The 12,500-nt window shown below is 45.3% G+C and overlaps 1 protein-coding gene across 1 annotated transcript in view; it reads right to left on the bottom strand.

Moving 5' to 3' along the window:
* Window positions 1-12,500, bottom strand: part of RGS12 (regulator of G protein signaling 12) — a 313,463-nt gene that overhangs the window by 102,606 nt on the left and 198,357 nt on the right. The window lies entirely within an intron of this gene.

The raw sequence follows: 12,500 nt of genomic DNA, 5'->3' as shown, positions 1-12,500 counted from the left end.
CCCCCCCTCCCCCCAAGCATGGTAGTGTTGAGCGCCTCCCCCCCCCTCCCCCCGAGCATGGTAGTGCTGAGCCCTCCCCCCCCCCTCCGACCATGGTAGTGCTGAGCGCTGAACCCCCCCTCCCCCCGGGCATGGTAGTGCTGAGCCCCCCCCTCCGACCATGGTAGTGCTGAGCGCTGAACCCCCCCCCTCCCCCCCGGGCATGGTAGTGCTGAGCCCCCCCTCCGACCATGGTAGTGCTGATCGCTGACACCCCCCCCCCCCCCCCTCCTCCCGAGCATGGTAGTGCTGAGAGCTGACATATAGATAAAAAGGTGCACGGGAACTCTTTGGCCAAACCAAGGGTGCACAGAGCAATTGTGCTTGGTTTGAACAGTCATTTTATGCGGTCAGACGGACTTTAAGGCTATGTCCGCACGTTGCTTTTTACCTGCTTTTTTGCTGCTTTTTCAACTGCAGCGTTTAATGCCAAAATGGTTGTGTTCTGCTTTTCAAGCAAAGTCTATGGGAATTTGGGTTTCTTGTCCGCACTATGTTGTTCAAAATGCTGCCTTTTTGTGGCAGAACTTTGGTCAAAAACTCAGCTTTGCAGTGCAAAACCCAAATGGCAAAAACAATTCACATGTGAATTGTTTTTGCCATTTGGGTTTTGCACTGCAAAGCTGAGTTTTTGACCAAAGTTCTGCAACAAAAATGCTGCAGTTTGAACTGCATAGTGCGGACAAGAAACCCAAATTCCCATAGACTTTGCTTGAAAAGCAGAACACAACAATTTTGGCATTAAACGCTGCAGTTGAAAAAGCAGCAAAAAAGCAGGTAAAAAGCAACATGTGGACATAGCCTAACACTTATTAGCTGGAATGGACCGGTATAGATAGTAATGTAAGGCTAAGTTCACACTTCCGTTGTTTTGCGTCAGTCCCAATCCGTCGCCTTGAGGAATTACGGTATCCTGCATAATTATTTGCAGGAATCAGTTTTTCCCCATAGACTTCTATTAGTGACGGATTGTGACTGATAGTCCTGCGTTGCATGTGCCACGTGATGGATCAGTTGTTTACTGACTGACCGTCAGGCGGGAGCAACGCTGAATGTAACGTTTTTTTGTGTACGGCGGATCTTTTTTTACTGTGAGCATGCGCCCAATAAAAAAACCATGATCTACTGGAAATTCAGTTCCAGCGTCCAGAAAGACCAGCTGATCGCCCGGCGGGTGCCTTTTCTTAACGATCAGCTGATTGGCCGGCTATTGTGAGGATCAGCTGATCGTTCACAAAAGCCGGCCGCCGGTAAACCGTAAAAAAAAAACAAAAAAAAAACCAAACAAATAGCTTTTTTTTTTTTGCAGCAGCAGCATCAGTCACATCAGTTGTGCCACTACGGCAACGCATCCATTGCATCAGTCACACAACTGATTGTGACTGATGCAAAATGCAAGTGTGAACTTAGCCTAAAACTAATGATTTTACATAAGGTATGATAAAAGGTCCAATATGTTCGTTATACCTCGGGTAATTAGGAATGTCACATAGGACGAGTCCTTAGCTCGGACGTCACGTCCGCCCTCGACAGACATGATCACCATTAGCATCCATCACGAAGGGAAGACTTTGCTCCCCGGCTTTCCACGTATCACACGGACCCCCGATAGGGTCTTCGGTACTCATGAAGTAGACAGTGATCACTCTCAAGCCATCAACATGCCAACCATCAATACTGCTGAAGTGTTTAGTACAGGACCATACAGAACAAATTCCTAATTCAGACGGTCAGCAGGGGCTGAGCATGAGCAGTGCTTACAAGCTGAGTCAGAGTTTGTAAGCGCTGATCCAAAGTTGGCCGGATCTCTGGAGCTGCAGAAGCCTGGCTGCCTGTGCTTGCACAACAATGCCGCTGGACCAGATGGTTACTTTTCAGATGCAAACTGTCCCCTCCTGGAAAATGTGCCCTTCAAAAGACAAAACAAGAAAAAAAAAAAAACCCTGATGAAGCACACCATCTTTTGGCTGCCAACTCCAGACATCATGAAGTTCCCGTTGCCAGCGCACCGGCTGTTTACCCAGGAACGTTCCCAGCCGATAGCACTTCAAGAAGAGATCCGAAAAAAAGGTGAAATCCAACTAAATAGGAAAACGATGAGGATTAATTATACAGTACTGGCCATTACGGCTCAGACAAGCCGACAAGCTCCGCCGCAGCACGAGGTCTACAACCCAACACCCGACAGTCGAGAACGCCGCCTGCTGGGAAGGACATGGACATTTCACAAGTATCCAAACACTAAAGTTTATCAAAACTGATTATTTCAGCCAAAACCTGTGACCCTCCGGTGAAGAGTAAGGAGGAAAAATCATTTTAGACACGTTAATGACCGATTAAATGTTTTGCACCTTAAGCCCTTTAAGAACAGGACTATATATTGAACATTTTTTATATATACAGGGTGATCCAAAAGTAGGTGGACAGTACACCATGTTTGATAACCCTTTTACACAAAGTGAAACTGACTCAGTTGCCCTTAGCAACCAATCAGATTCTGCCTTTCATTTCCCAAAGAGTCTGTGAAGAATGAAAAGTGGAGTCTGATTGGTTGCCAAGGGCAACTGAGTCAGTTTCACTTTACACCATGTGTGATAATCCTATTACACGTACTGGCCACCTAGTTTTGAACCATAATAATATATAATGTATGTATGTATGTATGTATGTATGTATGTATGTATGTATGTATGTATGTATGTATATATATATATATATATATATATACACATATTATATATATATAAATATGTGTGTGTATGTATGTATATATATATACACACATATATATATATATATATATAAATATGTGTATGTATGTATGTATGTATGTATGTATGTATGTATGTATATATATATATTATATTATATATAAAGTGTATATATACACGTATATATATATATATATATATATATATATATATATATATATATATATATATATATATATATATATACACATACACATATATATATATATATAAAAATATAAATATGTGTGTGTATGTATGTGTGTATACATATATATATATACACACACATATATATATATATATTGTTGGGGATGTTGGGATACAATTGATCCCTCGATCTGATCGTTGTTCCGAATTAAAATGTCGTTTGTGCACGGCGAAAAAGAATGATAATTAATTGGAAATCAATTAAAACTCTTCCTCTCACGACCAAGGCTGAGGCAAGACTGAAAATCTTTATTCTCGGACAATTAGACCACGAAGTAAAAGGGGTGTAAACAAGAGTTCTAGTCCAATCAAGTATCGTAGGTCAGGGCTTCATGACGTAGAGAGATCTGCATATGCCCCTTGGATTGGTCAATCTAAAGCTTCAGGAATTTCTTTGTCCATCTGTCTTGGGTGTAAACCAGGAAATGGTGGCCATATTCAAGCTATACATATATATATATATTCTAGTATATACTGAGGTTAAGGAAAATACACTGAATATGCAATATACTTATATAAACGTGTTAGTAAAAGAATAAAAGAGAACAAAGACATGCATAGATATGTGTGTTAGTTTACATCTCACTAAACTATATACCTGAGTCTATGAAATGGCTGAATTAAGTATTTTTGGATACTCAATTCTTTATCCTCAACAGTCCCCCCTAAAGACTTACTTCTGCCATTTCTGAATTCTAAGGGTACTGTGTTCCCTTAGGAAGAGAGGTAGAAAGACTTATCGGAAAACCTGCCTAACTGAACATTGAGGCATGGGTGGAGAGGGGAAGTGGTTTTTTTTCACCAGTTTGAGACCAAGGACTCCTAGGCGAGTCCTCACCCTTTGTAGTTGGACTTTCCCATGTCCCAAGGTTCTCTAAGTCCTCTCTTCTAACAGTTTATTCTAGCAGAATCGTTTTGTAACTGGGGGAGAGGGTCGTGTTGGTCTTTATGGGCATGTCGTCTGTCATATCTAGGTCTTCTGTTTCGAGTAAAGGAAAGGTCCCTCCTAATGTGACTTCAGCTGTTTTGGAAAATATTTTCTTCAAACACGGAATTACACAAACCAGAATGGCTAGTAATATAACTAATACTATACTTAAGGCGGTCCCTATCTGGATCAACCAGCCTTTAAAAGAACTCGTCCATCCAAAATAATCTCCCCAAGGGTCGGTCACTCCTGAATTTTTCTTTAATTCTTCAGACAGTGTAGTAAGTTTCTTTATAGCTAAGGTGACCTTCCCATCCACTCCAGTGTTATCTGGTATATATGTGCAACAAACATCCCCCACCATTTTACAGACTCCACCTTTCTCTGCAAGGATCATATCTAAAGCCATTCTGTTTTGATAAGCCATGATGGAAGTCGGATCTAGTTGTTCTGCCAGTCCCTGTAAGGCGTCACGTGTATAATTAACAAAACGTTGCTGATTATAGTAGATGTAGTTAATCCAGTCTACATTTTTATTTACAGTAATTATGGGGATAATGGATTCGAACCCCGCCCTGACTTGGTCTCTGGCCTTATATTCGTCAGGGACCCCCCTAGGCACTCCAATAGCATCAATATAAACATGTGGGTCAAAAGAACCTTTAGGTGTATTTCTACTGGTACGGTCATCATCTGCACCCCGTCGAGTCCGTAAGTTGATTTTGATGTGTGCTATAAAGTCATTTTCTTTGACAGTGTGGTCAGCGGGGGCTATGTGTATAGGCATAAGTGCCTTAGCTAAAGTGCATTCTCCCGTCCAATTTCCTTCTACTCGTGATCGAATTTTCATATCCCCACAAATCCAAAACACATCTGCCACGGACTGTACCTGGTTAATTAAGTGATCACGGGTGAGATTGCTATAGGATCCACAGAACCCATCTCGAAATCTACCCATATCTCTCCCTTGACCACTCACATTATAACAGGTATAGTTGCCAGGGTATATAGTAATGCCTTTCCCAGGGGAGAAGGCCTTAGCTACTATCGGGTATCTCTTTTTCCATTCTTCACATGCATTACCCTCAGTCATATTTGTAAACAGACTAACAAGACATAATTCAGCTTCGTAATCCAAATTCAGTGGGACAGTTCCTAAATGAGGTCTGGCTCCTGCACATACATAACAGTCTGACCTGTTGGCTTGGTGTACTGTATATTTCATCCATTCTAACCACAGGTTGGTGTCTGTATAACCCTGTTCAACTGCATATACATCTTCCATGGTGGGATTAGCTATGGCTACCATACTGTGAAAGGTCTGAATATGTGTAAGCATTCGAAATACTGGTAGAACTTTTGTCATCTGTAATAACCTAAATTTTCCCAACTGCATACAACCATTGTGTCCACCCTTTATATGTGTACCCAGAAGGTATATACCTTCATCCTGTGGTTGGGGGTGTTCTATGTTTAGAACTAAAGGGTTACACTGGTTATTCGTAGTACATGTTCTAGTGACTGGTGCACGGGAGAGTGTCATCCTGGTAAGTAAAGATCTGCCCTTCTCATCCCGTTTATTTAAGGCTACACTTGGTTTGTATCCCCAATTTTCACCAGTATTCCACCCAACAGCCTTCCATGAGCTACATGTGTCTCCATATCCTCCTCCTGTAACACATATGTACTGTTGCCCCTGTCTCAGGTGTGCCTGACATCCCATTTGGGGGACCCGTCCTAGTTGACATTTCACGATATCACAGTAATCAAATGTAAAAGTGACAACTTGTGTCGAACTATTGTACCAAAACGTAACCACATCATTTGTTTTAGTAACAGTGGCCTGAGACCACACAGATTTTGTGCAAAGGATAAGTATAAGCAGGACACTCAGTGCAGCTCTGGTGGATCGACCCTTCTGCAATGCGAGGCGTGGATCCATGTTGTCCTGCCTTCAAGTTTCACGGAGGTAGGAGTCACCAGGATTATCTGGAACGGGCCTTCGTATCTGGGCTCCAGACAATTCTTCCTGACGTGTTTCTTAACCACCACCCACTCTCCTGGTTTCAATGTGTGGGTGGCTAGATCTGTGTCAGGATCTGGAAGAGAAGAGAAAACTGCTGCATGTGTTTTAGTTAACTCTCGACTTAGTTCAATAACAAACTGCACAACTGAGTCATGGTGGTCAGACAAATTTTGAGGGAAATAGGACCCTAATCTGGGGACGGAACCAAAAAGTATTTCAAAGGGGGTTAGGCCATGTTTTGCAACAGGGGTGTTTCTGACATGGTACAGGACTATAGGGAGAAGTTCTGTCCAGGGCAGTGCACTGTCCTGTGAGGCCTTGAGCAGTTTGGTTTTCAGAGTTGAATTCATCCTTTCCACTTTCCCACTGCTCTGGGGGTGATAAGGAGTATGCAGTCCGAGACTTGCTCCAAGCATATTCCACAGTTCTTGGTAAATGTTAGCTGTGAAGGCTGGTCCTTGATCGCTTTCGATGACTTCTGGCATTCCAAACCTGCACACGGTTTCCGTGATGAGCCGTTTAGCTGTGACTCTTGCAGTCATGTTGACTACCGGGTAGGCCTCGGGCCAACTGGAAAAGATGTCGACAACTACCAAAACATACTCGTACTTCCCCACTTTGGGTAGTTGGATGTGGTCCACTTGTATCCTTTGAAATGGATAAAGAGGCTTCGCCAGATGTTTTTGTGGTGTCTTCTCTGTTCGTGCAGGATTACATGTTATGCAAGTCTGGCAGCTTCTGGTGTACGCGGATATTGCTGAGGAAATTCCTGGTGCGTAGTAGAACTTCTGGATGAGTGCCAACATTTGATTCTTCCCTCTGTGCGTACAACCATGGGCCCATGCTACTACTGCAGGGAACATTCTTCTTGGTAGACAGACTCGACCCTCAAGCTTCCATAGTTTCCAATCCACTTTGGCTCCCATCTTCTTCCATTCTTGTCTTTCATCATATGGAGCATGGATCTGTTCCGATATGAGTTTATCATTTAGAGTCCTCCCCACCTTGTTGCCTGAGTCTTCTGGCTGTGTAGTCTTCCCCGTCCTGGTTATTACCATAAGTAGAATATCCGCCAATTCTTCCGGTTTCTCTCGTGCTGCCGTCTTCGCTAGTTCGTCAGCATAATGATTGCCAAGTGCTTCTGGGCTGTCCAGCCGTCCATGCGCTCTGACCTTCATGACAGCTATTTCTCTGGGCATCTGAACTGCCTGCAACAGTCTCTGGACAAGTACCGCATTCTTCACTGGAGTTCCAGTTGAGTTAATGAGTCCTCTGTGCAACCATAGCAGTCCAAAGTCGTGTACAACCCCAAAGGCATACCTGCTGTCAGTATAGATGTTGACTCTTTTCCCTTCTGCCGCTTCACATGCCTTGATGAGAGCTACCAATTCTGCTTCTTGTGCTGACATGTGGGATGGTATGGCTCCCGATGTAATTGGCTGATTCAGAGTGGTCACAGCAAATCCCGTGTAGAACTTGCCGCCATCCCCGTACCGAGAACCATCTGTCCACAAAGTAAGATCTGCATCCGGCAAAGGTGTTTCAGATACTTGACAAGGTGTAGTAGTTTCCTTTTCCATCTCCTTTAAGCAATCATGGCTGCAAACAGGGACGTCAACCATGTCGCAGGAGCTGCAGCGTTCATGGGCTTCATGCTGACATATGGGGTAGTCCCCCCTAGAAAGCGGAAGAAGAGTGGCGGGATTCAAGGTGGTACATCGCTGTAGAGTAACGTTGTCAGGAAGTAGTAGGGAGCACTGAAGACGAAGGTGACGTTGGGCGGACAGGTGTCTTGGTTGAGTCTGGTCAAGAATCGCCTTCAAATCATGGGGTGCTTGAACCACCGTGGGGTGGCCAAGGGTAATGTCGGCCGTTTTGTCAAGAAGAAGATGTGCAGCATGGACCGCACGAAGACAGGTGGGCGAGGCCCTTGCCACAGGGTCAAGTCTGCAAGAGTAGTATCCAACTGGGCGTTTTCTGGAGCCATGGTCTTGTGTTAACACTCCAGAGGCATGGCCATCGATCTCATGAAGAAAAAGAGTAAATGGCAAAGCATAGTTCGGAAGGCCCAATGCTGGGGCTGTTAAGATGGCGTCTTTGAGTTTCTCGAAAGCCCAATTTCGTTTGTCATAATCCTCAGGAGAGTCGTCGTATGTGATATGATTGGTCTTGACAGCATCGTACAACGGTTGCATGATCCTGGAAGCGTCTGGTATCCATTGTCTGCAATACGTGATGAGGCCTAAGAAGGCTTGCAGTTGTTTGATATTCCTGGGAAAAGATAAAGCATCAATGGCCTCTTTCCTGTCCTCCGTAAGATGTTTACAGCCTGGTGAAATACAATGACCAAGGAATACGACTTTGGGTTGGCACCACTGAACCTTTGCCTTAGAGACCTTACAATTTTGGGCTGCAAGGAACTGGAGCAAAGATACGGAGAAGTCGTAGCAGTCTTGTTCACTCCCAGCACAGAGGAGTAGATCGTCCACATACTGTAAAAGAGCCACTTCTGGATGCTCTTGCTGCCATGGTGAGAGAATGATAGACATTGCTTGGGTGAACTGATTGGGACTGTTTTGTGCTCCTTGTGGAATGACTGTCCATGTATACTGGCCTCTTTGGAAGGTGAAAGCGAACAGATATTGACAGTCCGGATGCAGAGGTACACTGAAGAAAGCGTTGGCGAGATCAATGACAGTGAAAACGGTCGCTGAGGGTGGGATCTGTCCAAGAAGAGTATGTGGATTAGGTACCACTGGGGTTTCCAACAGAGTAGCAGCATTGACGGCCCTCAAATCTTGCACTAACCGAAACTTAGGAGCTTCTCCTTTAGATGTCTTCTTTTTGACAGGAAACAATGGCGTATTGCATGGCGAAACACAGCGAATGAGGGCCCCGTTTTCAAGGAGAGCTGATATTTGCAGTTTGAGTGCTTCTTCCTGGATGGATTTCAGAGGATATTGCGGCACTCGAGGTAGCTGGGCCCCAGGTTTAAGACGCACCATAACGGGAGGTACTTGCAGACGGCCAACATCTTCGGGACCCGTTGACCATAGAGACTGTGGTATAAGAGCTATAACACTGTCAGGTATTCCATACAAGGGATCGTCTCGATACAAGAGCATCATAGGCAATGCTGAGACAATACACACGTCTTCAATTCCCTCCGGTGTATTGGGATTGTAGAAAGTTACCGTCATGCCATCGGAGTCGAAATTGATGTTGGCTCGGAAACGGTGTAAGAGGTCGGCACCCAGAAGATTAATGGGACAGGTAGGAGACACCAGGAGTCTGGTCAAAACTTCAGGGAAAGGACCGATTGGGACCGGCACTGTAAGTTGGTTTTTAGTTGGTGTGCCATCTACACCAACACAAGTAAAAGTGTCTGAAGTAAGAGGAACTGACAATGGTAAGTCTTGTTGTCTAATAACAGTTTTGGCCGCACCTGTGTCCACCATGAATTTGATTGGGTTCTCATCTACCAGTAGGGTGACTGCAGAGCAAGGAGAAAAGGCACTTGTGGTAGAAGCCATGGTAGGTTCAGGCGTGCCTGACCATCATTGTGGCTGTTGTTGGGCCTGGTTCTGGACAACTTGTTGAGATTCCAGATATGGTCTCCTTAGTTGTCTGTTATCACCGTTCCGAGAGTAATACCTATTAGGTGGCACTCGACAATCCCGTTTGATATGTCCTTCTCTTCCGCACCTGAAGCAAGGGCCTCTGACTCCTCTCTGGTCAGGGTAGTTTTGAAATTGTGGTGAAGGTTCAGCTGTAGTCTGATAGATAGCGGGAGGGTACACTTGCGTAGGAAATGGTGATACATTAGACATAACGTATTGAGGGTTCTCAGAGTCCTCTTCCGCCAGGACAACCATTGCCTTCTTGGAGGGTTTCATATTCTTCTGGAAGCTTTTTGCAATAATAATAGCATCTGTCATGGTAGCATTTTCAATCTCCGGGCGAGTCTTCATTATATTGTTCCTAAGCTCCTCCCTCAGACCAGCGACAAAGGCTTGTGACAAAAGCTGAGCCTGTGGTTTAATCTGTTGTGAGAATCCGAGGTCTGCGAACATCTGGGTGAGTCTGGAAGCGTATTTTTCAACTGACTCTGCTTGATCTTGAGTTACATCCTTAAGGCTGGTGGCTTGATCAGATAAACGATCTTGTGCCCAGGATTTCAACTGTTCACAAAAAGTGACACCGGATTGCCAGGTTTCTTCAGAAGACAGGCGAGAATCATTCAGGGCCCCTTCCATGACTGGCCAATAAGAGTCTCCTGCTTTAATTTGGGCCAATGACATTAAATCTTGCCAGGTAGCTGCGTACATCTTCTGGATCTGTACGATACGGCGGTAAAATGGCATAGGTTGGGCCTCTGGGTCTGGCAGTGTGGAGACTAAGGTTGCTGCCTGTCCAGGAGTAAACTTTATGTACATCAAGGGTTCTGAGTCGTCCTTATCAAGTACGGCTTTCTGTGTCCGGACTGGTACTTGATCATCACTTGCATCTTCAACCATAATAGGTAGTTTCCTGGAGATGATAGTGGGTTTGGATGGGCGAACATATCCTTGGAGGGCATCCTGGAGTGCTTTAACAGTCGCTTCCAAACTTCCGACTAGACGAATTTCTTGCAAATTCAACATCTGGCCATGGATTAGGGGCATTATGGTTTTAACAATCTCGTTTGCACAAGCTCGGATAGGGAATCCGAAAATTCCAGCCGAAATGGCGGGCAAGGCTATTGACCGTAAAGGCATCTCGGCCTGAGAGGCCTGGGAAGCGTATAGAATGGCTGCTTCGACTGCCTCTCGGAGGATCCGGCAACTGGTGTCATGTTGATTAGAATCATAAAGTGGGCCAACTGCATGAATGACTAGATTGCAGGGCAGGTTGCCTGGGCCTGTAATAGCAATACGTCCTGGTTGGACAGGGCCTTGTGTACGTACTAGGGCTTCTGAATCACGTTGTATAGATTCGCCTCCAGCCTTGACTATACGAGCAGCTAGGCCACCACTGTGGCGCAGGTGGCCGTTGGCAGGATTAACCACGGCTCCTACAGACATGGTAGTGATGTCTCCTTTTCCAACTGAGAGGAGGAGTGTGCCATTGGCACAGGCATGATAACGCTGAAAGACAGGGTCCCACTCCTCGGATATGGTAGAAAATGAATCCTGTGATCCTCCATCTGTATGGGGATTATCATAAGCCACACCGTCCTGTGCATAAGTAACACCCTCCTGTCCGGGTGGATCCAGATCAATAAGCTCATGTGACAGTGCAGAACGGGTAGTATGTGGTAGGGGCCTATGAGGTTGCAAAACTGGAGGTGCCACTGAGGATGCTGAAAGATTAGGACAAAGCAAACCGGGTTCAGGCACCGGGCTATAATAGGTGCCGGCTGGGGTGATGACTGGACAAAGTAATTGTGGTTTATGAGGTGTAGTAAGATGGCCACCACAGGAAGTTCCAGGCATCTGACTTCCGGGAGTATTGCCATGTTGGGACACTATGGGTGTACAGGGAGGGGCAGAAGCTACGGGCGGTGCCAGGGGCGTTACTTTTAAGGGCTCTAAACTAGTTTGCATTACAGCATGCAAAGGGGGGGTTTGGTTAATACCGGATACAGCAGATCCTAGAGAAGGAGAACGATGGGTCACAGTTAAAGGAAGACATTTAGTGACGTCAGAAACAGCAACAGGCAAAGGGGGGTAAAGGGGGGGACTGTAAGCTATAGCAGGCAGTGAATGAGGTCTTTGTCCTCCACAGTTATAACAAACACCACAATAATCAGGATTTTGGCAATCACAAACAGGGCATATCCATCCACCTGGACCAACACCTGAATCGGCCGCGGAGCTGTTGTAAGACGGCGGCAATGAGGTTTGTGAATCCATCACTTGAACCTTTGATTTTTCACTTAAAACATAACCATACAATTTAACATCTCCTTGGTCCACTTCAATCTCCTGCCAGCCCTCTTTCTGTAACACCGCAGCTGTCCGAAACCAAGCCCTTGCTGTATCTAACAGATTATTATCTTCAAGTATCCCCTTATTGGCGGTCAATATAGACTTCCATACACTGGGCTGCAGCCTGCCACCTGGTGGTAATCCAACAATTTTACACAATTTCTTACAATTTTTCGTATATTTTTTCCCTTCTCGTTTTCCAACTAGAATACTAGCGCTCTCGGCATCCTCCGGAAGAACCGTTTTCCTTCTGAACAAAGTATACATAGTGCTTAATTGGACCGACCGTTCCAACCGAACCCTCTTCCCACTTCCCTACTATGCAATAAGGACACACTTAGACGTCCAACGCGTGAATACAAAAACCGTTCCTTCACGCGTCCCTATTACCGGCGTCTCACATAGCAGTGCATGAGTTAATACTCAGGGGAATACGCTGGTTCAAAACACTTTTCTCCACCACCGGAATCCCTCCCCCTCTTTCCCGTGTAAGCGGACGCACTTTTTCAGCGTCCAACACGTGGATACTAATACCGTTCTCCACGTGTTCCTATTTCCGGCTATTAACACAAGAATCG

Source organism: Anomaloglossus baeobatrachus, chromosome 1 (genome assembly GCF_048569485.1).
Source record: "Anomaloglossus baeobatrachus isolate aAnoBae1 chromosome 1, aAnoBae1.hap1, whole genome shotgun sequence".
NCBI classification, from domain to species: Eukaryota; Metazoa; Chordata; class Amphibia; order Anura; family Aromobatidae; genus Anomaloglossus; species Anomaloglossus baeobatrachus.
Note: the sequence above shows the minus strand (reverse complement) of the source record. Positions and strands in the feature narration are given on the sequence as shown.